At 43.4% G+C, this 22,015-nt stretch overlaps 1 protein-coding gene across 5 annotated transcripts in view; it reads right to left on the reverse strand.

Annotated features, from left to right (window-relative positions):
- CGNL1 (cingulin like 1) overlaps positions 1-17,789 on the reverse strand; it is a 114,107-nt gene extending 96,318 nt beyond the window's left edge. For 2 of the 5 annotated variants that reach the window (XM_038419687.2, XM_038419685.2), the window contains exon 1: positions 17,384-17,743. The gene's annotated coding sequence lies outside the window, so the exon portion shown is untranslated. Of the gene's footprint in view, positions 1-16,818; positions 17,177-17,383 lie in introns of those variants that run through there. The other 3 variants (XM_038419677.2, XM_038419686.2, XM_038419678.2) reach the window with 3 other exon arrangements.
- Between the last annotated feature and the right edge of the window lie 4,226 nt (positions 17,790-22,015).

The raw sequence follows: 22,015 nt of genomic DNA on the forward strand, positions 1-22,015 counted from the left end.
GTGTTGTGTGCCTCTGTAATCATTACAGTTCAGTACTTATGCAAGTTATCTTGTGGATTTCTTTCACCTATTAGTCATTCAGACACAAATAATAAATCTCAGTTTCCTTGAATGTTCTGAGATATATTACTGTTTGTTTAGACATTCCCCAGGCATCAGGGGAAAGAGACAGATACACCCAGCAAAAAACTTCAGCGAACTCTTTTCCCTCATTAAAACTGGGAACTTTTCCTCATAGTTTGATTCACCAAAGCAGGGCAACACTGTCTACCACACTGGTGCCATCACAGAAGAAATCAAACTTATTTTTCATTGCCATTATCAAATCTTGATTAAAATTACCGCATTTGTTTTTCAGATCTTTCTCTTCTCTTTACGCCTCTGTATCCCCCTTCATTTCTTCTGCTGGGGATTGTTCTCATTTCTCTGGGGTTAAACGGTCTTAATTATCATTGTATTCTTTAAACACTTGACTTCATATCATCTAGTTCCTTTTAATTAAATCAATGCAATTTTAAACACGCAAACCTGGCTGGATTAAGGACTAAGCACAATAGGCCTATGCCTAGGGCCCTAAACTCAGAGATCGTAAGACAATGAAACAACATCATCACACTTGGGCGACATGTCACAACAGACCTAGAAGGCATAGGACAGCATTTCTCAAACTGGGGGTCCCGACTAAAAAGGGTTCATTGGAGGGGGGTCGTGAGAGTGGCGGCGGCTGCTGGCCATGCCACCCTTACTTCTGCACTGCTGCTTAAGGTTGCCAACTTTCTACTTACACAAAACTGAACACCCTTGCCCCGCCCCCTGCCCCACCTGTTCTCAGAGTCCCCGCCCCCTCCCTGAGGCCCTGCCCCCACTCACTCCATCCATTCCTTTCTCTGTCGCTCACTCTCCCCACCCTCACTCACTGGCTCATTTTCACCAGGCTTGCTCAGAGGCCTGGGGTGCAGGAGGGGGTGAGGGCTCCGGTTAGGGGTGCAGGCTCTAGGGTGGGGCCAGAAATTAGGAGTTCAGAGTGTGGGAGGGGGCTCCAGGCAGAGGCAGTGGGTTGGGAAGCGAGAGGGAGTGCAGACTCCGGCTTGGGTGGGGCCAGGGATGAGGGGTTTTGGGTGCGGGGGGCTCCAGGTTACAGAGGTAGAGCCAAGGGGTTCAGAGTATGGGAGGGGGCTCTGGGCTGAGGCAGAAAGGTTCGGAGGGCAGGAGGCAGATCAGAGCTTGGGGAGTGAGGGCTCTGGGGTGGGGCTGGGGATGAGGGGTTTGGAGTATGGGAAGGTGCTCTGGGCTGGGATCAAGAGGTTCAGAGGGCAGGAGGGGGATCAGAGCTGAGGCCAGGGCCCGAGAGGGGGGTCAGGGTGCGGGCTTCAGGCAGCGCTTACCTCTAGCAGCTCCCAGAAGCAGCAACATGTCCCCCCTACGACTCCTACACAGAGGCATAGCCAGGCGGCTCTGCGCACTGCCCCGTCCACAGGCGCTGCCCCCGTAGCTCCTATTGGCCATGGTTCCCAACCAATGGGAGTGGAGCTTGGGATGGTGGCAGCATCTGGAACCCACTGGCTGCCCCTACATGTAGAAGCCAGAGTGGAGGACATGCTGGTTGCTTCCTTGGAGTGGCGCGGAGGCTAGCAGAGAGCCTGCTAGCCCTGCTGCACAACGCTGTCAATTGGATAGTCAATGGCCTGCTCAGTGGTGCTGATCAGAGCCGCCAGGATCTCTTTCTGATCGGGTGTTTGGGTCGAAAACCAGGCACCTGGTCACCCTATGCTGCTGGCGGCGGCACTGCCTTCAGAGTCAGGCAGCCAGACAGTGAATGTGGAGAACTGATTTAAGAGTCTGCCTCAGTTTCCTGGAGTTGCGACTGAAAAAACTGTGTGCTTCAAAATAGCAGCACCCCTCACATTAAGTGTCCAGATACTTGTTTGTACATAGTTGTATATAAAGCAACAGGCCTTGGACAATGCTATGGTTATTGCCACAATCACTTCCAAACTGTACCCTGTTGTCAATTTTATTTTTTCAAAAACTGTGTTTCTTAAATACCCACATATTTATTCATGAAAACTGTTGGTTTACACTTTTTGAAAGGCTTCAGCACCTTCCACTGCAGGGATAACGATTACACGCTTCATTTAGTGCTTCTATGAGTATATACAGTAATTTCCTAACACTTTTTGGGGGGTTTGGGGGGGAAAGAGGGGGGAGAGTTATCATCACAGCCTGAAGTATTTTCAAAGCAGGACCCAGAAAAAAATGTTTGAGAACCCCTGGTCTAACCTGTTAACTCCAATGATGGGGATTCCACAGCATCCCTTGGTAACCTATTCCAGTGCTAAACTATCCTTGAAGTTGGAAAGTTTTTCCTAATATCTAACAGGTTTCAGAGTAGCAGCCGTGTTAGTCTGTATTCGCAAAAAGAAAAGGAGTACTTGTGGCACCTTAGAGACTAACAAATTTATTAGAGCATAAGCTTTCGTGAGCTACAACTCACTTCATCGGATGCTGTAGCTCACGAAAGCTAATGCTCAAATAAATTTGTTAGTCTCCAAGGTGCCACAAGTACTCCTTTTCTTTTTGCTAATATCTAACCTAAATCTTCCTTGCTGTGGATTAAGCTTATTAATTCTTGTCCTACCTTCAATGAACACAGAGAACAATAGATCACTGTCCTTTTTACAATAACCCTTAACATATTTTAAGATTGTTATAGGTCCCTCCTCAGTCTTCTTTTCTCAAGCAGTTTTTTTTAATCTTTCTTCATAGCTCAGGTTTTCTAAACCTTCTAACATTTTTAGTCACCCTCTGGACTCTCTCCGATTTGTACACATCTTTCTGAAAGTTTGGCATCCAAAACTGGACACAGCACTCAAGCTGAGACCTCACTAGAGCCAGGTAGAGTAGAATGAACCTCTCAAGTCCCAGGTACAACACTCCTGTCAATACACCCAGAATATTAGCCTTTATCACAACTGCATCACATAATTGGCTTATATTAAATTTGTGATCCACTATAACCTCCAGATCCCTTTCAGCAGAACTACCACTTAGAAGTAGTTGTTCATTTGATTTTTCCTAAGTGCAGTCCTTTGCACTTGTCTTTATTACATTTCCATCTTTCTCATTCCAGACCAATTCTCCAGTTTATCAAGGTCCTTTTAAATTCTAATTCTGTCCTCCGAAGTGCTTACAAAACCTCCATGCATAGGGTCATCTATAAATTTTATGAGCATACTCTTCACTGTTATCCAAGTCATTAATTAAAATATTGAACTCTCTCTCTTATCTACTCTCTTTTTTTTTTTAAATATATCCTGATGTATCTTTTCCCGTCTTGTTTTCAGCACTGGTATTTGTCTCTCCCACCACATCAAATATTCCTCTCTCTTTCCTTCCATATGTAGTGTGATCTAACTTCCCCCTCTATATTTTCTGTCCTCTACCCCCACTATTAAAATCTATAAATTAGGAATAATAATAAATAACAGCAACATTCTCCAGGTTGGAGGGAGAAAGAAAACAAGGAAACAGACTCTGATGAGAGGTCTAACACAGTTTTTGGATTGGTATAACCCCTAGTGTGGATGCAGTTCTACTAGTATAAAGGTGCCTTTTACCAGTATAACTTATTCCCCTTCATGAACAAGAATAAGCTATAACCATATAACTACCTTTATACCAGCGTGCACCCCACAGGATTTGTATTACTTTAACTATGCTGGTAAAAGTAAAGCAGTCCAAATTTTGGATGTAGACAATTAAAAAATGCAGGAAAAGATACACCATGATCTATAATAGGAAATAAGAGAGCAAGTGGAGTGATGCCTGAAAGAAAGGAATATTTAGCAAGATAGGTAACCAATTATGAATAATAAACAATAAAAGTTCATTCCATAGATTAATATAGTTAATGGTAACATTTTCAGTAAGTCTATTGTAAACTGTACACAGTTTTACTTCTTTAAATTACAGGGACAGTGGCTGCATAGGTATTTTTCACCTTGCCTAGTGGCTTAGAAACTTTCACCACCATAAAAAGGTCAGTTAGGAGTGGCATTCCCACCCCTGCCCTGCCCCCAACATTCCTATACCATCAATTGCCCTTGTGTAGACAGTTCTATTGGCATAAAATTGCTTTTGCTGGTATAGCTTATTTCACTTACAAAACTGGTGTAAACTATACCAGCAGAAATGCTTTTATGCTAGTATAATCTGTGTTTAGAGTAGGAGAGTTTGTCAGTATTGCTATGCCGGTATGGTTACACAGGCGAACCTTTTCTATTGCAGACTAGGCTGCAAGTCCTCAGACTAGTGTCAGGTAAATTAGTCAAGTCTTGCATGAAGCTTGATAGTGCTAAACCAACCCCCTGATTTGTATTCAGAAATAAAGGCTCCTGCTGCTGGAGCAATCTGGAGAGCACAGGTGTAACATTCTTCCCATGTTTCAGAGTAGCAGCCGTGTTAGTCTGTATTCGCAAAAAGAAAAGGAGTACTTGTGGCACCTTAGAGACTAACAAATTTATTAGAGCATAAGCTTTCGTGAGCTACAGCTCGTGAGCTGTAGCTCACGAAAGCTTATGCTCTAATAAATTTGTTAGTCTCTAAGGTGCCACATTCTTCCCATGTGAGTAACACCACTAAATGCATCCGATGAAGTGAGCTGTAGCTCACGAAAGCTTATGCTCTAATAAATTTGTTAGTCTCTAAGGTGCCACAAGTACTCCTTTTCTTTTTGCGAATACAGACTAACACGGCTGCTACTCTGAAACCACTAACTAATGCCCCAGTCCTAAAAAGGACTGCATATAGCCACATTTGCTATACCCATGCTGAGCCCTTCAAAGGGACATAATGCAGCTAGTATAAGGTTCTCATCACTGAAAGTAGCTCCTCCCGCCTGCCCAGTAAAGCTCAAACTTTATCACTTTTGCATCTGATGCCTTTTTACTTTGAAACTAAGCAAAATCTGTTCATCCATGTTTGTATTAACATAAGGGTAATAAGTGTGTGTGTTCACATGTGTATACTTTTCTACTTAAAGTCTTAAAACTCTGTTTATTGTCCTAAGATAGCTCAAAAAGTGCTAAAACTTTCCAAATGGTTGCTTCTTGCTGATAACTATTTTCTGGGAAAGGTGTGTGCGCGTTTTAATACTGGATTTATGAGCATTGCCATTTTTACCCAACTAGTCACATTTTCATTGTTATAGTATCTGTACTTATAGTTTTTAATTCTATATTTATGCATCATTAGAATGGTGAATGTGTCTAATGTAAAATTGAGGATTCCTAGATTCCTGCCTTCTGGACTCTGTTATGCACAGATCTTTGAGTTTTACAGGGCTATCTGAATATTAATAACTTTTAGCATTCCTGCATGGCAGAGCATGGGGGGACCCTGTACAAGTCAGTGAATGTGCTAATGGCTCAGACATCTTCTGGTGTGACCAACCACATTGAGTTTTTGTCTTTTAAATGAAAGTACTTTGCAGAAAATCTTACCATCACCTTCCCCCAGGACAGAATGGAATGCTACATTTGCCTTCTAATACAACAAAAAATGTTACAAAATAAGTGGACATGAAAAAGGCACCCTTATTACATCATGTCTGAAATTAAGGTTTACATTCTAATTTGAATAGTGTGTCTCAGCAGGACAAATAATGGAACAATGTAATTCAAATACAAAGGATCCAATGCTTAGTTAGAGGCACATGTGGAAAAACTAAGTATTTAAAGTATATTTAAAATATTTGGCTGTGGATTTCATCATCCATTCCATTCTACTTAAAATAGAACTACACTTGGATAAACTCCTTCAATGAGACTGCCAACCCTGTTGGCAGATATGGTATACGGTCAAAGCAAATTCACTGTGCTCTAATCCCAAACACTGGGGACTCCATGACTACCACTTCACTAAATCTTCTACCCATGCAGTCCTCCTGCTAGTTTCTCCAGTTTAAACATTAAATTGAAATATTCAACCACAGTGAAAAATTTTGTCATTTAGATTTATCTCCACTAACACATAGCTGAAGTCAAAATAGATTCTGAAGTTTGTTAATCTGCTCAGACGAACATGTCTGAAATAATTATTCCATGAGCAAGTAATATTTTCCACTTATGGCAACATAAATAGTAACCCAACAATCTCTGTTTGGGTTAGAAAAATCCCTTCACCTGAGGCGAATAGGAAACATTTTTTGGTAAATTTTCATCTACCGGATCTAAGCTTTCAAGAAAGAAACCTAAAACAGCAGTAAAATTAATAAAGTGCTGTCTTCCTAAGTCTGCAACCAGCCAGCCCCAGTTCCTCTGCTGCTACTCACTGCTTTACCAACAAGCAAAAGAGGGGAAACCAACCACCGTTGGTTCTCACCGTTGTTACTGAAAAATCTGTTGGCACCAGTGAACCTGACAGGAATTTTGTTAATTTCTCTGCAGTGTGAGGATAAGCAGCAAAGGTAGGCAAGACAACTGTTCATTGAGGAGATTGATTCAGACACAAGATCTGGGATAAGAGTACCACAGTCCCCCTTTTCCCACTCAGCCTCCTAGGGTATATCTACACTGCAGATGGGAGCAAGCCTCCCAGTCTGGGAAGACAGGCTCATGCTAGTGGAGCTTGAGCTAGTGCGTCAAAAATAGTAGTATGGATGTTGCAGGTTGGAGGTCAGGCTCTCAAGTCCACCCTAGGTTCAGAAAGTTGGGGCCAGGCGAAATCACGGAAAAATAATGCTCTTTCTCCAGAAAGAAAAACGCTGTAGTTCACAAAAGCTTATGCTCAAATAAATCTGTTAATCTCTAAGGAGCCACAAGTACTCCTTTTCTTTTTTGCGAACACAGACTAACACGGCTGCTACTCTGAAAAACGATACAGGGACAGTACCTTGGCCTCCCACAGAAACACCTATGGAGGGGAACTCCATTGGAGGAAATCACCATCCACATCAGCATAAAGAAAAGGAGGACTTGTGGCACCTTAGAGACTAACAAATTTATTTGAGCATAAGCTTCCATGAGCTACAGCTCACTTCATCGGTGCGTAGCACTGAGCAAGTCTGGAGGCTGCAGAAGGCCTGGGCTTCTGCCCCTGGCAGACTTCCTCCTGGGATGGGACAGCTCCGAGAAGTTACTAAAGCCTTGAGGTATGTTTTTGTTCTTATTGTTTTCAAACCAATTTCCAAGATCTCAGGAGGGACAATTTTCATCCTCTTGGATTGCACATCCCTTCCCCCAGCAGAAACCTCTGCAGAGTTCGGAATGGGGGTGGGAATGGCAGCTGCCTGCATTCCCCCCTTCCTTGAGCAGATTTAGAAAGCATGATCAGCACCCTGACAAGCAACTGGGATTAGTTTCCCACCTGAGTTTTGCACCTGGATAACAATATTCCCCATCTTTAATACCAGTCTGCAGCTAGTACGTTTAGTCCTCCAGCTGTAAGTGACAAACCCGATTTCCAAGCCTTATGCCTGGATGGGTGTGAGAGGGTGGAAGAAAGACAGGGAGAAATGATGGGATAAATTAGAAAAGAAAAGCATGATATGAAAAGTATGATTTGGGGGAGAAATGGGAGAAGAAAAGAAAAAATAGGAGAGGAAGTAGAGAATGTAATTAATGTGTTGGGGAGGGGAAGACAAAGGAGTCAGAAGAAAGACCGAAACAGGACACTGAAGACAAAAGATAGGAAAAGACATGGTAGGAAAGACAGAAATGATGTGGAATATAAGACCAAGAGAGATCCTTGGGGTGCAAGCTCCAAAGGGCAGGCACTGTGCCGTCTCACCTGTCTGGAAAGCCCCTAACACAGGGGTGGGCAAACTACGGCCCAAGGGCTGGATCCGGCCCCTCAGGGCTTTGGATCTGGCCCGCAGCATTGCTCCTGTGGGAATGGGGAACCCTGGCCAATAGGAGCTTCTGGGGAGGTACCCACAGGCAAGGGCAGCGCACAGAGCCCTCTGCCCTCCCTCCCACAGAGGACCCAGGGACGTGGTGCCAGCTGCTTCCTGGAGCGGTGTGGGGCAGGGCCGGAGCAGGCAGATAGCCTGCGCTGGCCCCGGTGCGTGCTGCTGCCACCCCGGAGGTATAGAGTGCTGGGCTGGAGCCCACAATCTGAACTCTTCCTGCACTCTACATCCCAACTCCCTGCCCTGAGCCCCCTGCCTGCACCCCAACCCCCTGCCATACCCCATACCGCTCCTGCATCCCAATCCCCTGCCCCGAACCCCCTGCCGCACCTCGCACCCCTCCTGCACTCCAACCCCCTGCCCTGAGCCCCCTCCCGCACTGTGCACCCCCTCCTGCACCCCAACCCCCTTCCCTGAGCCACCTCATACACCCCACACTCCTCCTAACAGACAGTGGGCAATAAATAAGGAAATAAATTAAACTGGGTTCCTCAAATAGTAATCAACAAATTATTTGAGGAATTTTACCCGTATTAACGTTGAAAAATAATTCAACATACGCTTTATTCACAGTATTCATTGAGCTCTGCAGCTTATCAGACTAGCTGGTGAAAATATTATCGGACAAATTCTGGTGCAGTGCTTTGAATGTAAAAATATTTTACTACTTATAGTAGTATTTACAATTTTTCAAATGTATTACATAGACAAAATGACTGAAAATGTTACAATTGTATACAGTACACATCTGTCACTTTAAATTGCAGGATGCACAGCTTTGGGGAAGAAAGGGTATAGTCTTTGGCCGCAGACAATACACCATAACCTTAACTCTGCCCTAATAGGGATGCCAGCTTTCCACTAATCCTTTAACTAAACTCCCTACCACCACCACCACACAGATCATTATCCTTTCTGCACAGTTCTGGAAAATCCTGTTCACTCACATTTGGAGTCTGGCATCCCTGCTGGGACAAAGTTAAGGTGGTAGTGTGCTATCAAAAATGCACGGTGGTGGTCCTAGTAATGAAGTGTGTGTCTGAGAATGGAGGAGGAGACGGCCATAATTTTTCATTTCTGTGTTTTTGTGCTTCACTATGTTATTTATAGACCGGACATAACTGATAAATAATGTAACATTACTGTGTATTAAATTCTCCAGGATTTTTAGACTGATAAAATCTCTTCAATACAACAGTGGTTACTTTAGATGAGAATAGGATCTTTGTGAACATGTCCAGCCAGCTCAGGCGCTCTGCTTTCATTAAGATACTTTTCTTCATGAAAAGTCAGTGCTTTGTTTCAGATCTTCATCTACTACATAACGCAAATACTGTTGGCCTACAAAATTCACTCTCATACACCATGTTGTACCCTGAATCACTGAGCACTTTTCAGACTCAGGCTCATAATGTGCCTTGTATTAGAGGCCTGTTTTAAAATTTCCATCACAATACTGGCTGGAAGGTCTAGACATTACTATTATGTCATAATCACTATGGTAATGGATTTAGAAGCCAGACTGGTAAAATACGATGGTGTGTAGAGTGAAGCTAAGCCAATTTCTACTTTTGGCTAATTTCTAAGAAAAAGAACACAACTTTGCCCGAAAGAACACAGGGTACTTCCTTAATATTACACTTTAACTTCATGGCAAAGTTCAAAAATTCAGAGCTGATTTTAAGCCAGGCTTCATCAATAAACCAAAAACTTAACAACACACTGAACGTGTCATTTATCAATATTAGTTATTAGGTAACCACAGTACAAGAGGTACCAGTAAATATTACGGTAAAACTAAAAACAGATTCTGATATATGTTTTCAGGTTAGCTCTTTACTCTCTCCTTTTCAATTTCCCAAATCTTCATGTGATGGACACATAACATACACTATAACTGGGGTAGGCAACCTGCGGCACGCGAGCTGATTTTCAGTGGCGCTCACACTGCCCTGGTCCTGGCCACTGGTCCGGGGGGCTCTGAATTTTAATTTAATTTTAAATGAAGTTTCTTAAACATTTTAAAAATGTTATTTACTTTAATATATAACTAAACTACTTTTGTACGTAAAGACTTATAGAAAGAGACCTTCTAAAAATATTAAAATTTATTACTGGCATACGAAACCTTAAATTATAGTGAATAAATGAAGACTCAGCATACCACTTCTGAAAGGTTGCCGACCCCTGCACTATAATAAACTTATTGTATATTTTACAGTTAGCAAACAAGTAACACCTCAATTTTCATTGTAAGCCCCACTCGTAACTTTCTGAAAAACACTTTTGGGCTGAAGCTTCCAATGCTTGACTTCAGTCCAAAGGTTTTGGGAATTTGTGAGCAAAATCTTTTCAATCACTTCCATTTACAGGATGATGAGAAATTACTTACTCCCTTCTAGTACTATATAAACTTACATGAACAAGTAACTCAACATGCCAGAACTTTTAGAAGTTCAAACTTCATTTATAGTTAGTCTTCCATAAGAAACATGACATCTAGAAATTTTGAAAAAATACGTTAACATTTTAAGTGCATTCACTTGTGCACAAGTGCAGTAAAATATTTCTATTAGGTTTTTGTTGTGTTATTGCCAGTTCGCAAACATTGCACAACTCCACAGTGCAACTGCAATGGTTCGCTACCAAACTCTTCTCCTTGTATATTTAAAAAGAAAAAAAAACTTGCACTAATATACTGTAGGTAAAGACCCTGATCCTGCAAAGGCTTACATACGCAAATAGTCTAACCATAGGACTCATGTTTGTGTATGAATTTTAAAAAGCATTCAAAAAGTCAGGAAATGCAGATGTTAAGGTTTCAATAACTACCGTGTATACTCGTTCATTAGCCTGTTTGTTTATAAGCCGATCCCCCCAAGATGGATAGGTAAAAATAGTAAAAACTGTATGACCCTTTCATAAACCGGCCCTACATTTCAGGAGTTGGTAAACTTTGGTTCCCAGCCTGTCAGGGTAAGCAACTAGAGGGTTGGGACATTTTGTTTACCTGGAGCATCTGCAGGCATGGAGCCCCTAAGGTCCCTGTGGCCGCGGTTCACCGTTCCCAGCCAATGCCACTTCCCGCAGCTCCCCTTGGCTGGGAACGGCAAACCGTGGCCACAGGGAACTGAGGGGCTCCATGCCTGCAGACGCTCCAGATAACCAAAACAACAATGTATTAGATATTCAATTCAATGATTTCATAGAGTTTAAAATCACCAAATTTTGGTGTAGACCCGTTTATAAGCCGGCTCCCACTCTTTGATGCGTTATTTTTTTACCAAAAATATTCGGCTTATGGACGAGTATATACGGTATATTACATATGTAGCATTTTTTAATTAGTAGGCTGTTAGTGTATATTTAAGTTATATATTTATATGGACAAATTAACTTTGCTAACACAAGCTGATCCTTTCATTTACTAACTGTGAGAGTCTGACTTCACAATATTAATGCCATATAGGTTTTTGCATATCATATAACAGTCTTATGTGAAGCTGGAGTGCAATTCCTACTGAAAGCATTAAATTACAAAATTAGTTTAAAAAATAAGTCTAGAATGTTCAGAGAACAGATCATTTGATGTTATAGGAACCTAGGTGCTAAAATAATACAAATAATAACAGTAATATTATTTAAAGAGGAACTCATTCTTTTTGTAATAAAAAGATTGTTCTTGTCATCTACTGTCAAAATATTACATAGTAAAGACACTACAATTAAAGTTTTGCTAGTGTTTCAATTACGAAGACCTTGTTTTCAAATTGTTATACACCATTTTAAATTGCAGGTTCCTAGCCTTGACATATTTGATCAGTTTACAATACAAACAGCTTGTTTCCAGGAGGGGCACGGAAGCTTAACTTTGTGGCCTAGGCTAACTAATTGGCTTACTACCAGTTTGTAAAAACATTTATCTTATGTTACTCTATGACCAAAGGGTTAAGTATTCAAGTCAGAGGTCATGCCATTTCACCTTTACATTCCAGATGACATCGCAGCCTCCAGGCAAACTAAATTTAACCCTGTTCCCCAAAAGATCCACTTTTAGCTATATAGGATGGGTAGGAATTGGAATAGACATTATACTCTTATTCACCATAAAAATATGTTTCATCCTGCTATTGAAGTAAACTTCTAAGACTGCACAGAAATGAAATTGATTGCATCCATGGCCCAGTTTTGAGGAAGCCACCTATTAGGGAAAATCTATATTATGTTTTAAAACCTGCAACAGTGAGTCTCAAAGGGGCTCAGCGGCCTGGGGAGAAGAGTGAGCTTCAGAACCCAAGTTCCATCCTGAATCATAATGTCTACCCTGCTGGTTTTAGCGATGTAGCGCAAGCCCATATCTGTAGACTCAGGCTCTGAGACTCGTTGCTGCAGGTTTCAAAACGTAGCATAGACCCACCTTAGACTCAGAGAGTTAAGTTCCATTTCTTCCAAATGTCCACTGTAAAGGGAAACCCACTGTGACACTCTACATGCGAGGGGAGCACTCTGCGACCCCCACATTCATCATTTGTATACAATTATGATATTGCATACAAAGCATTCCTTGTAAGGTATCATGGGAAAGGTTATGATCTGCTGAAACACACAGTTCCATTTAAATATATATATCTTTAATACATATGAAATTATGAGAATTATGTTATACGTTTGTCACTTAAATATGCTGTTGGTTTGGGAAGCGCCCAGACACTAGCTCCACAAAGACAATAACCAGGGGGATAACCAATGCACAGGCAGGTGTCGAACCACCATCAGTAGCCATCGTCCAGCAAGAGAGCTACAATGCAATGACTCACTTGTACGAGGTCATACCAGGGAAATTGCTCAACCTTGCCTGGTGACTCAGCAATGCCCACCAGACATGCCTGGACTTGTGTTCTCCAAGCACATGGACTAAGGGTATAAAACAGAACACAGTGGCCCCATACTTGGCCTTTCCTCCTCTCCCACACCTATGCTGCAAACAACAAGGACACTGAGAGACTGAAGACTCCAACAGAGGAGACTGGCTCAGGTTTCAAGAGTGAAACCTGTGTATTATAAATTGCAATATCCAGTGGGGTGAGAAAACTGCTTAATCTAGATGTTGCCCAGTCTAATAGGGTTGAGAGTTTAGACTGCAAGCTTATACAGTATTTTATTTTAATTTGGTAACCACTGTGACTTTTTGCCTATCACTTAAAATCTATCTTTTGCAGTCAATAAACTTGTTTTACTGTTTATCTTTACCAGTGAGTTTATCTTAAGTGTTTGGTAAATCTGCTCAAGTTTACAAAGGCTGGTATATATCCACTTTCCATTGATGAAGTGGTGAACCAATTAATAAACTTGCACTGCTCATCTTGAGCAGTGTGCCTTTCTCTGTGTGATTCATGAGTGGCTCTGGGAGCATTCATGCAATCTAGCAGCTGGATGTGAGGCTCTACATGCTGTTGTGCTGAGTGATAACAGCGCCTGGAGGGGTTTGCTGCTTGTCACTAGCAAAGCATTGTGAGAGACAGCAGAGGTTGGATAGTTAAGGGGACAAAGTGGTCCCACAGCCCCAGGTTGCACCCTGGGGATCCTGCCACACCCACATTGTAGTCATAAGTGCAATGTCAGGAACACTGATAGTGCAAGTCTGATAATCTAACAACACATATAACAGATATGATACGTGCTGCTTTGCTAGGAATTAATTTGGATAATATAAATGATTATACCATTTATTAGACTAACAAAAAATAAGTATTGTATTAAATAAAAGGAGCTGGTCTGTCATGGAGAATAAGAACAGCTATTGTAAGCAGATAAACGCAATGCACATCCATAGTTGGATCACCTCATCAGTAATCACCACAAGTTTGTGCATAATACATTTTTCTTGGCTGTGCTAATGAGGATACCCATTACTCTTCCATTTCCATTTTTACTTTTTACATTATTGTAATCTATTTTAGATTACTGTTTTACAGAGTTTGCATTGCACTAACGCTCAAGTAACATTTCATGTTCCCTGGGATTGATCCCATGAGTATGTATCCTAGAAAGAAAATTTTTAACTAAACAAATGCATAGCAACTCTTGCAGAACTTTTTTGAATCTTAGAAATATGAAAAAAATTAAGCCATGAAGAAGATACTACCATTTCCTTTATCAGAAATCACTGCAGTATGTGCAGAACTACACAAACACCAAATGTCAGAAATAATCTGAAAGATAAACTCTTCAAAAACCATTTCTAAGCCACTTTAAATAGATAACATTCTAGATACTTCAAAATATGTTTGCTCACATTATGCATACATAGCAGCACACTAAATATTTTCAAGTTACTTATGGGTTCTTAGATACTACATTTTAAGAATATTATATTCTATTTTTACACTAAATGTTAAATATCTTATACTTAACTATACAGGTAATTATAACCTGGCTGAATGTTCCTTCTAAGATAGGTTTCAGAGGGGTAGCTGTGTTAGTCTGTTTCAGCGAAAACAAGGAGGAGTCCTTATACGCAAATAAATTTGTTAGTCTCTAAGGTGCCACAAGGACTCCTAAAATACACATTCATTGATAGCAGACATCTTGACATTTCTCAGAACAAAAACATATCACCTTTCATTACTGAAAAACAATTACAAATGTTTTCTTCCAAAGCAGACTTGTTAACCAAAAGCCAAGATTCCAGGAAAAAAAAAAAAAAAACACACACCATGTCTGTGAAAGATTCAAGAAAAACAATTAATCCTAACTTTGGTGGAAATGCACAAACACAAACCACTGAATACAGTACACTCTACCATGACAACAAAGCAAACAAAAAATTATAATTAGAGATGAGGAAAATTATTAAATCACCTAGTCCATTGCACTGGCTAATGCAAGATTGCTCCTTACTCAGTATCTCTTTGTGTTCAGTCAGTCTGAATTTATATCACTCCTGAAAATATACTTTTTCTACAAAGCTTTTCAGCAATAATCTACAAGTGGATAATATATATGTGAAAATAAAAAACTATACTTCCTGAAATTCTGCCCTTCAGACTAAATTAGCAAGCAATAGCTAAGTTTAGTGGCAGTAATGATTGCAGCACAACACATCCTATCCATCCAAAACCCTAAAAGAACGGAAATAAGAACCTAAGAGGAAAGATTGTGCATTCTTTTCTAATTTCACATTGCCTGCAACAATACTGATAACACACTCTAATTCTCTATAAGGCTTTCATTTCCATCTCCAACAGATACCCAAAAGTAATAAATACCCAATGTAATCAAATTTGCAGTTTATCACAAAACTTTTTAATAGCGACCTCATATACCTGTCTATCAATTATATCAACAAATCAGCACATCTGGCTGTCACACATTCCATACTTTAGGGAAGCTTTTCTGGGTTTTGCATGAGACAATCCAGTGAAAAATTGCTCAAAGGGGTGATTTCTAAATTATTATTCTCTCTTTATTAATTCATTTTTAATCAAACCACCGTGAAAAATTCAAATTGTGCTCAAAGTTTATGTTCTGTGTTTTGGCATTAGCCATTTAAATAAGATTTTTACAAAATAAAGGTTTAATGCTCCTATTAAACTGAACTTTGTAATGCAACCTTAACTATGGTGCAGCTATTCCATATAATTGAACTGATTTGTCAGAGTATGATTTCAACACTAATCCTGGCAGCTGATCAGGTGTACCCTCACATCCATAAGGAGTCCTAAGGACCCACTAGATCCATTTGCAGGATCCAGGTCTTATGCTGTACAATCCTCAGGAGAGAGACCATGTCTTCTACATTTGTACAAGTCAAGCACACTGGAGGTGTTGAGATAAAAAAACAAAAACAAAAACCCATGCGTCTCCAAGTATGGACTTCCATTACTTCCCTCTGAATACTATTCCATTATCTTCAGCAATGATCCTTTTAAAAATTATTCTACCTTGCACAAAAATTCAGCTCATACAGCAAGAAAATTACATGTTGCGGGGAAGTACAGGCTAGAAGTAAAAGCTGTGACAAATTGTTCTTCAGCCAGCTGCTGATGCTAGTCCATAGTCACCAGAGGCAGCATTGATCTTGCTATAAAGCTATCATCATATACAAACACATATAACATATCATTCACATGGTTAACTGGAAGAGGAATGAATGGGCAAATTATCTTCCAAGGCTTTCCTATGCAAGTGAACACACACACAAAGCAGGCACAATCACCTTCTCAAAAATAAATTAATTCATAGAATAAAAGAGAGAAGAAGAAGTCGGGGGGGGGGGGCACTTCAGGAATCCCTGGAATCTGCTGAAGAATGTGCGTCTACAAGTTGGCACATCCCCATCTACACCAAAGGGTCACGGTTCGAGGGTGCTAAGATTATGCCCACACTAACCCTAGCCAACAGGCAGCCTAGTATGCAACTCCATACCCACACACTTCTGAGACACATGATAACCCTACCTGTGTTCCCAGCAGCATGGGATCTGAAATCTAAGGGTAGGGCCAACACCTTCCAGTACATTATTACTATACGCATCACCAGTGAGCTGCACAGCAGGTATGAAAATACAGTTCCTGCCCAGAGAACTTTACCAGAAGAAGGGGAAGTTGGTGAGACACAGGTCTGGTTTTCACTGACTTTATTTCCTCTAAAATTCTCCCTGCTTTCCTTGCTATTACTGATTCAGCTCCACCAGTGGCAGCAGAAATTAGAGCTTGATTTCTCTTATTTGACGTTTCTAGTGCCAGAGCCCCATTATGCTAAGGGCCCTACAAACACACAGAGCAGGCTCTGCCCCAAAGAGCTTACATTCCTGCACAGCTGGGGCCAGGTAGCTACTAGCCTTTAACCCCTATACCACGTACAACAGTGAAAGAAACACCAGGGTCAGACTACACTCGCAATCCCACCTTTACAGTCCAGGTGGAGCTGACCCAGCGAAGCAATGCTAATGGGACACTTCAGGGCTGTCGATGCCCTCCTGAAGCACTACTACCAAGGGTGCAATTAACAGCGCTTCCGGGGAGCCTCCCCGTTTTTGTCAGACGAGTTAAGAAGGAGCAGCTTGGGCTGAGTAGCTCGTTCCCGAGGGGAAGGACTCCACGTCCTTGGCCTTCGGGAGGAAGCCGGCGTAAAGGAGAGACAGCCCGTGAGCTCAGCAACTCGGAGCCACAGTGCAACGTCCCAGCAACAGCGACGCGTTCAGGCGCCCCACAGCCCATCCCCTTCCTTCGCCCGGGCGGCAGCGCCCAGGCCAGCCCGGCCGCGCCCCCCGCCCCGGGCAGCAGACCCCACCCCGTGCCCTGACCACCGAGGCCGCTCCCCCCCGCCCCGGGCGGCCGTAAGTGCCCGGGTGCCCGGGGAAGGGGGCTGCGGCCGGGCACGGCTCTTTCCGGGGGAGTCGGTGACAGAGGCGCCCGGCTGCCCCCCGGCCTGCCTCGTCCCCGGCTCCGCTCGGGCGCTGCGCGCTCTCACCTGCCCGCAGCCGGCTCCCCTCAGCGCCCTGCTCGCCGCCCGAGCCCGGCACGACCGCGCTGAGGGCTAAGCACCAACACCCCGCCTCCGCTGGCGGGGAGGGGGCCAGCCCGGCCAGGAGACCCCACCCCGAGCCAGGGAGGAGTCAGGGGCGCCGCGGGGCCAGGCAGGTGAGGCGAGGGCGGGGCTCCCCGCTCGGGCAGGGGCGCGGGCCCTGGGGCTTCACAGGCGCCCCGAGCAGCGGGGGCTGCCCTGCCCCCACCGGAGCGGTGGCTCTTTGACCCGCGCTGCCCAGGCTGTGGTAGCCTGTGAGCGCCTCCGGCCAGAGCCCTTGGCTGCGGTGTGCGCACCTCCCCTGTCGTGCGCGGAGTAACCCCTCGCTCCTGAGCCCTGCTTTGTTCACTGGCTTCAGCCCCTATCACGCCAGGCTGCAGGAGCGTGGTGAGAACAACCTCCCCGAGAACCAGCCCCCCGGGCCCCAGCACACTCCGCTTTCGGCTGGTTGACAGAGCAGAGCTCCCTTTTCGCAGCTCCGGCCAGTCTCTCTTCAAAACACGGTTCCGTTCTATTAATTTCAAGGAATGTAAGACCCTGATAAGCGCACCGGGGCTCACCAGGAACAGGGGAAGCCCCGCAAGAATAGAGAAGGGTAAGTGTACTACCAACCATTAAGTACAATAGTAGATGGAGAAAATTATTAACCCAGTGGTGATGCCATGTAACCTAGAGCAAACAAGACAAGGAGGTGCTGTCTCCCTTAAGAACATTATAATAAGGACCCCTGGGGAAACCTGGAAAGACAGATGCACTTCAGCCTTTGAAAGACTTTCAGAACCAGTTCAGCTAGACTAGAAGTCTCACAGGGTCAAGCTTTCATAATATTTCCAGTGTTTCCTGCTTGATTAGAAAGAACTGAAGTGAGACATATCACATGTTATGACATTTCTGCAGTGGATCCTTACTGAATGTAGGGTGACCATATTTTCCCAAAGGGAAAATGGGACACCTCACAGGGCTGGCCTGAGGGGCCCCCCCCCCAACATGGGGCTGGCTCGAGGCCCCGCTCTCCCTCCCTCCCAAACCCCTCCTTGTCACCTGCCCTGGGCAGGCCCAGGGCTTCCCTCTCCCTCCCTGCAGTGTGGGAGTGGCCTGCGCCCCCCCTGCTGCCTGCCTGCGCAGAGCTGGCCCTGCCAAAGCTGCTCTCCAGAGCCCTCCCTCCTGCACAGTGCGCGTGTTGCTGCTTGCCCCCCTCTCCCCCACATGTTCCTCCGCTCTTTGCTAGAGGTCACACCCCACTTTTTTTGGCAAAACTGTGCATTTGGTGCATGATGATCAGTTGGCAAGAGCAAAAAGGACAAAGGCCCAGTTTTGCCAAAAATGTTGCGACGGCCCGGAGAGGACTCAAAAAAGGGACTATCCTGACCAAAATGGGACATATGGTCACCCTATGAATGTGGCATGCATGTGGCTAAATAAGTGCTGATCGCCATATTCCAAGAGATGAGTATTTCAGGAGAATCAGGACCAAAGTTAACTTTCTGGAACCTCAGAAAAGATGCAAGTTGGTTATGTTATCTGAACCAGTCAGCTAATCAGTAGTGGAATCATGGGATAAGAAAGAGGTCAAACTGATGGCAAGATCATGTCAACTCAACCATTTTGTTAGTGAGGGGAATATAATAGGCCTGGTGTAACTTATTATATGTTTGTTTTATCGTAATAACTAAGGAGCCTTAGTCAGAGACCAAGACCCTGTTGTGCTATATAGGAAAATATATATATATATATATATATATATATATATATATATATGTGCAGAATAGGTTAAGAAATGGTTAGTTTGTAAACTTCAAACTTTCTATAGAGTTAGTCCTCAAGGCAGATGAGTGCATTTTGTATATTTGAAGAAATGTTGTTTCCTGCTTTTACCTAATGCTTTCCCAATGGATAAACTCAGCTTCTTCTTCAGATGAAAGAAAGAAAGAGGATTTCCCTAAATTGTTGTTCTCTTATTTCTTTTCCCCCTTTCTTTTGAATCCTCTGCCTCTTAGCACTTCTCCTATCTCATTCTGCCTTGTCCCAGCTGCATGGGAGCACTGCTCATACAATCCATAACATTTGAGCTCCTTCTAGCTATAGCATGCACAGACTGTGGAGAGGAACGTCATACCAGTCTGAGAAAATTGAATGATCCCAGTAGTACAGAGGCTGAGAAGCATTCTCACACTGCAGGACGTTCTGGCAATTTGGCAGGACCATAAGGGTATGTCATGCTACAGACGTTATAGTGGCATAGCTACCTTAGCGTAGCTGTGCTGACATCACCCCGTAGTGTAGACACAGCCACTGACGGAAGAGGTTTTTCCATAGCTACCTTACCGTAGCTGTGCTGGTATCACCCCGTAATGTAGACACAGCCACTGACAGAAGAGGTTTTTCCATCGCTGTAGGAACGCTACCTATCTGAACAATGGTAGCGACAACAACGGAAACGTTCTTTCATCAACATAGCTGTGTCTACACTGGGGGATAGGTTGGCATAGTGATGTTGGTCAGGGGGTTGTTTTTTTCACACCCCCAACCAACATAGCTATGTCAGCTTTCACTTTTAGGCATAGACCAACTTTACACCTTGGCAGATGAAATGACTGAAAAGAGGGATGAGAATGTAGGACAGCTGAGATACAAGATCTTGGGTGCATTTTCACAAAAAGAAAAAAGTGTGTTCTTACCTCATGTTAGCTAACACAGGGTAACTATCCTGAGGCAAAAATGTTAGCAGTTTGTAATTTACACACAAGTTAGAAGGTCAAGTTGAAGACTATGGGTATGTCTACACTGCAAGGTAAGCCCAGGGTTAGTGGGACTCGAGTCACTGACCTGTGTTAGGGAACCCTCAGTTTGAGTGCCTCCATTGTATTTATACCTTATGTTAACACACTTCAAATCTGTGCTTGAACCTAGGGCTCTGAAATGCACAGACCCGACCCAAAGTAACCATCTCCCAGAGTCCCTAGCACCCCCAGAAATGTGACCATGGTGCACTGTGGGAAAACTTCATTGCCCACCCTGCACATTACAGCTCGCTTTGGAAAGTCTTGATCGGTTCGCTATCCATTGCAAACCCAGGAGGCTCTCTGATAGTGTGCTTGCAGATTGGTGATCAGAAACAGAATAGGTTAATGCTGACCTGAGTTGCTGCTGCTTGCTGGGAGGGAGAAAGATGGTGGCTATCATTTTCAACAGAGTGGACTGCAGATTGTTGGGATAAAGAGGACTAAAGAAGTTATCCCACAATTCCAGGGGACACTTGCTGATGACTCCCGAGACCTGAGTCAACTGGGGCCGCAGCTACACTGCAAAGCGATGGGGATGGGTCTGAGCTCTGGATTAGTACAATTGCAGTGTAGACGAAAGGCAGGGTTAAGAGCCTGGGGAAAGCTATCGTTAATTCACTTCTGTAACCTTGGGATTCTGGGCTGGCTGGGGTCCAAGAGATCCTACATAATTTAGGCAGGCCAATAGGCTGCTGTAACTTTGAGCTGCCCAGTCTGGCTATAGTTCTGCACTACAAAGACCCTGCCCTTGACAAGCCCCAACCCATCCCTATAATACCTCTTGCACTGAGGCTTGCCAAAGGCAAGAGCAGAGGGAACAATTCTGCCAAGGAGTAACTCCCTAGATGGTAATGGAGTTTTGTCAGTGTAAAACAGACAGGAGATCAGAATCACATGCTTAGTTGTCTCTATGCTTATAACAGTGCTGCAGAACATGGATACTGCATATATACACACAGATGAACTCATGCTAAATAAATGTAAATTATAACAACAGGTTTAAAAGTATTCCTGCTCCAGCGAAGATGTAAAATAAAATTCCAGCAAGGTAACTGAAATGTTTAACTCTTTTCCTGAGCTGTCATTAAAATTCAATGTATCCTATGCAGGTGGCAACAATGAGGATGTGGGCAGTCTGACGTAGTGGTCAAAGCAGGAGTTGGGCCAGGTTAGATATCTGGAGGTTAGAGTCTGAAACAGGCCAGGGGGCAAAACTGAGAGTCAGGTGTCAAGTCACCAGGAGATCAGAAACAGGAGACAAAATTGAGAGCTTAACCATGGATTGATAACCAGAGTCAAGCAAGGGGAGCAGGAAGCACAAGGCACACGTTCTAGAGCAAGATGGATCTTACTTGTGTAGGCAACTTCTTGTTCCTGTACCGGGTTTAAGTAGGTTGTGGAGCAGTCAGGGCTCTTTCAGTGTTCTGCTGATCAGCTCCCAGGACTGGGGTCCTCTGGCTGAGTTCAGCTCCTATTCTATCAAAACTTTGCAGATTGGAATCTGCTAGCTCCAATGAGCCCTGTGGACCAGGGTTCAAGACCCATGGTCCCAGATAACTAGATGCCTCAGGAAGTAAATCCATATTACAAAAGCAAAATAATGCAACAGTTTAACCATGGGGCCCTTAAATGAGTGAAACTGCTGCAATAAAATAGTCACTTTTTTCACATTCAATCACTATTTGTTATTACATCTGGCATGCATAGATGCAAAATTTGAAAACTAAAGTATGTACTTCCCATGTCAAAGAAAGTACCTGTGCATAGAGAGGAAGTGGGAGCATATAATTCCATA

This window comes from Dermochelys coriacea, chromosome 10, assembly GCF_009764565.3.
Source record: "Dermochelys coriacea isolate rDerCor1 chromosome 10, rDerCor1.pri.v4, whole genome shotgun sequence".
Lineage (NCBI taxonomy): Eukaryota > Metazoa > Chordata > Testudines > Dermochelyidae > Dermochelys > Dermochelys coriacea.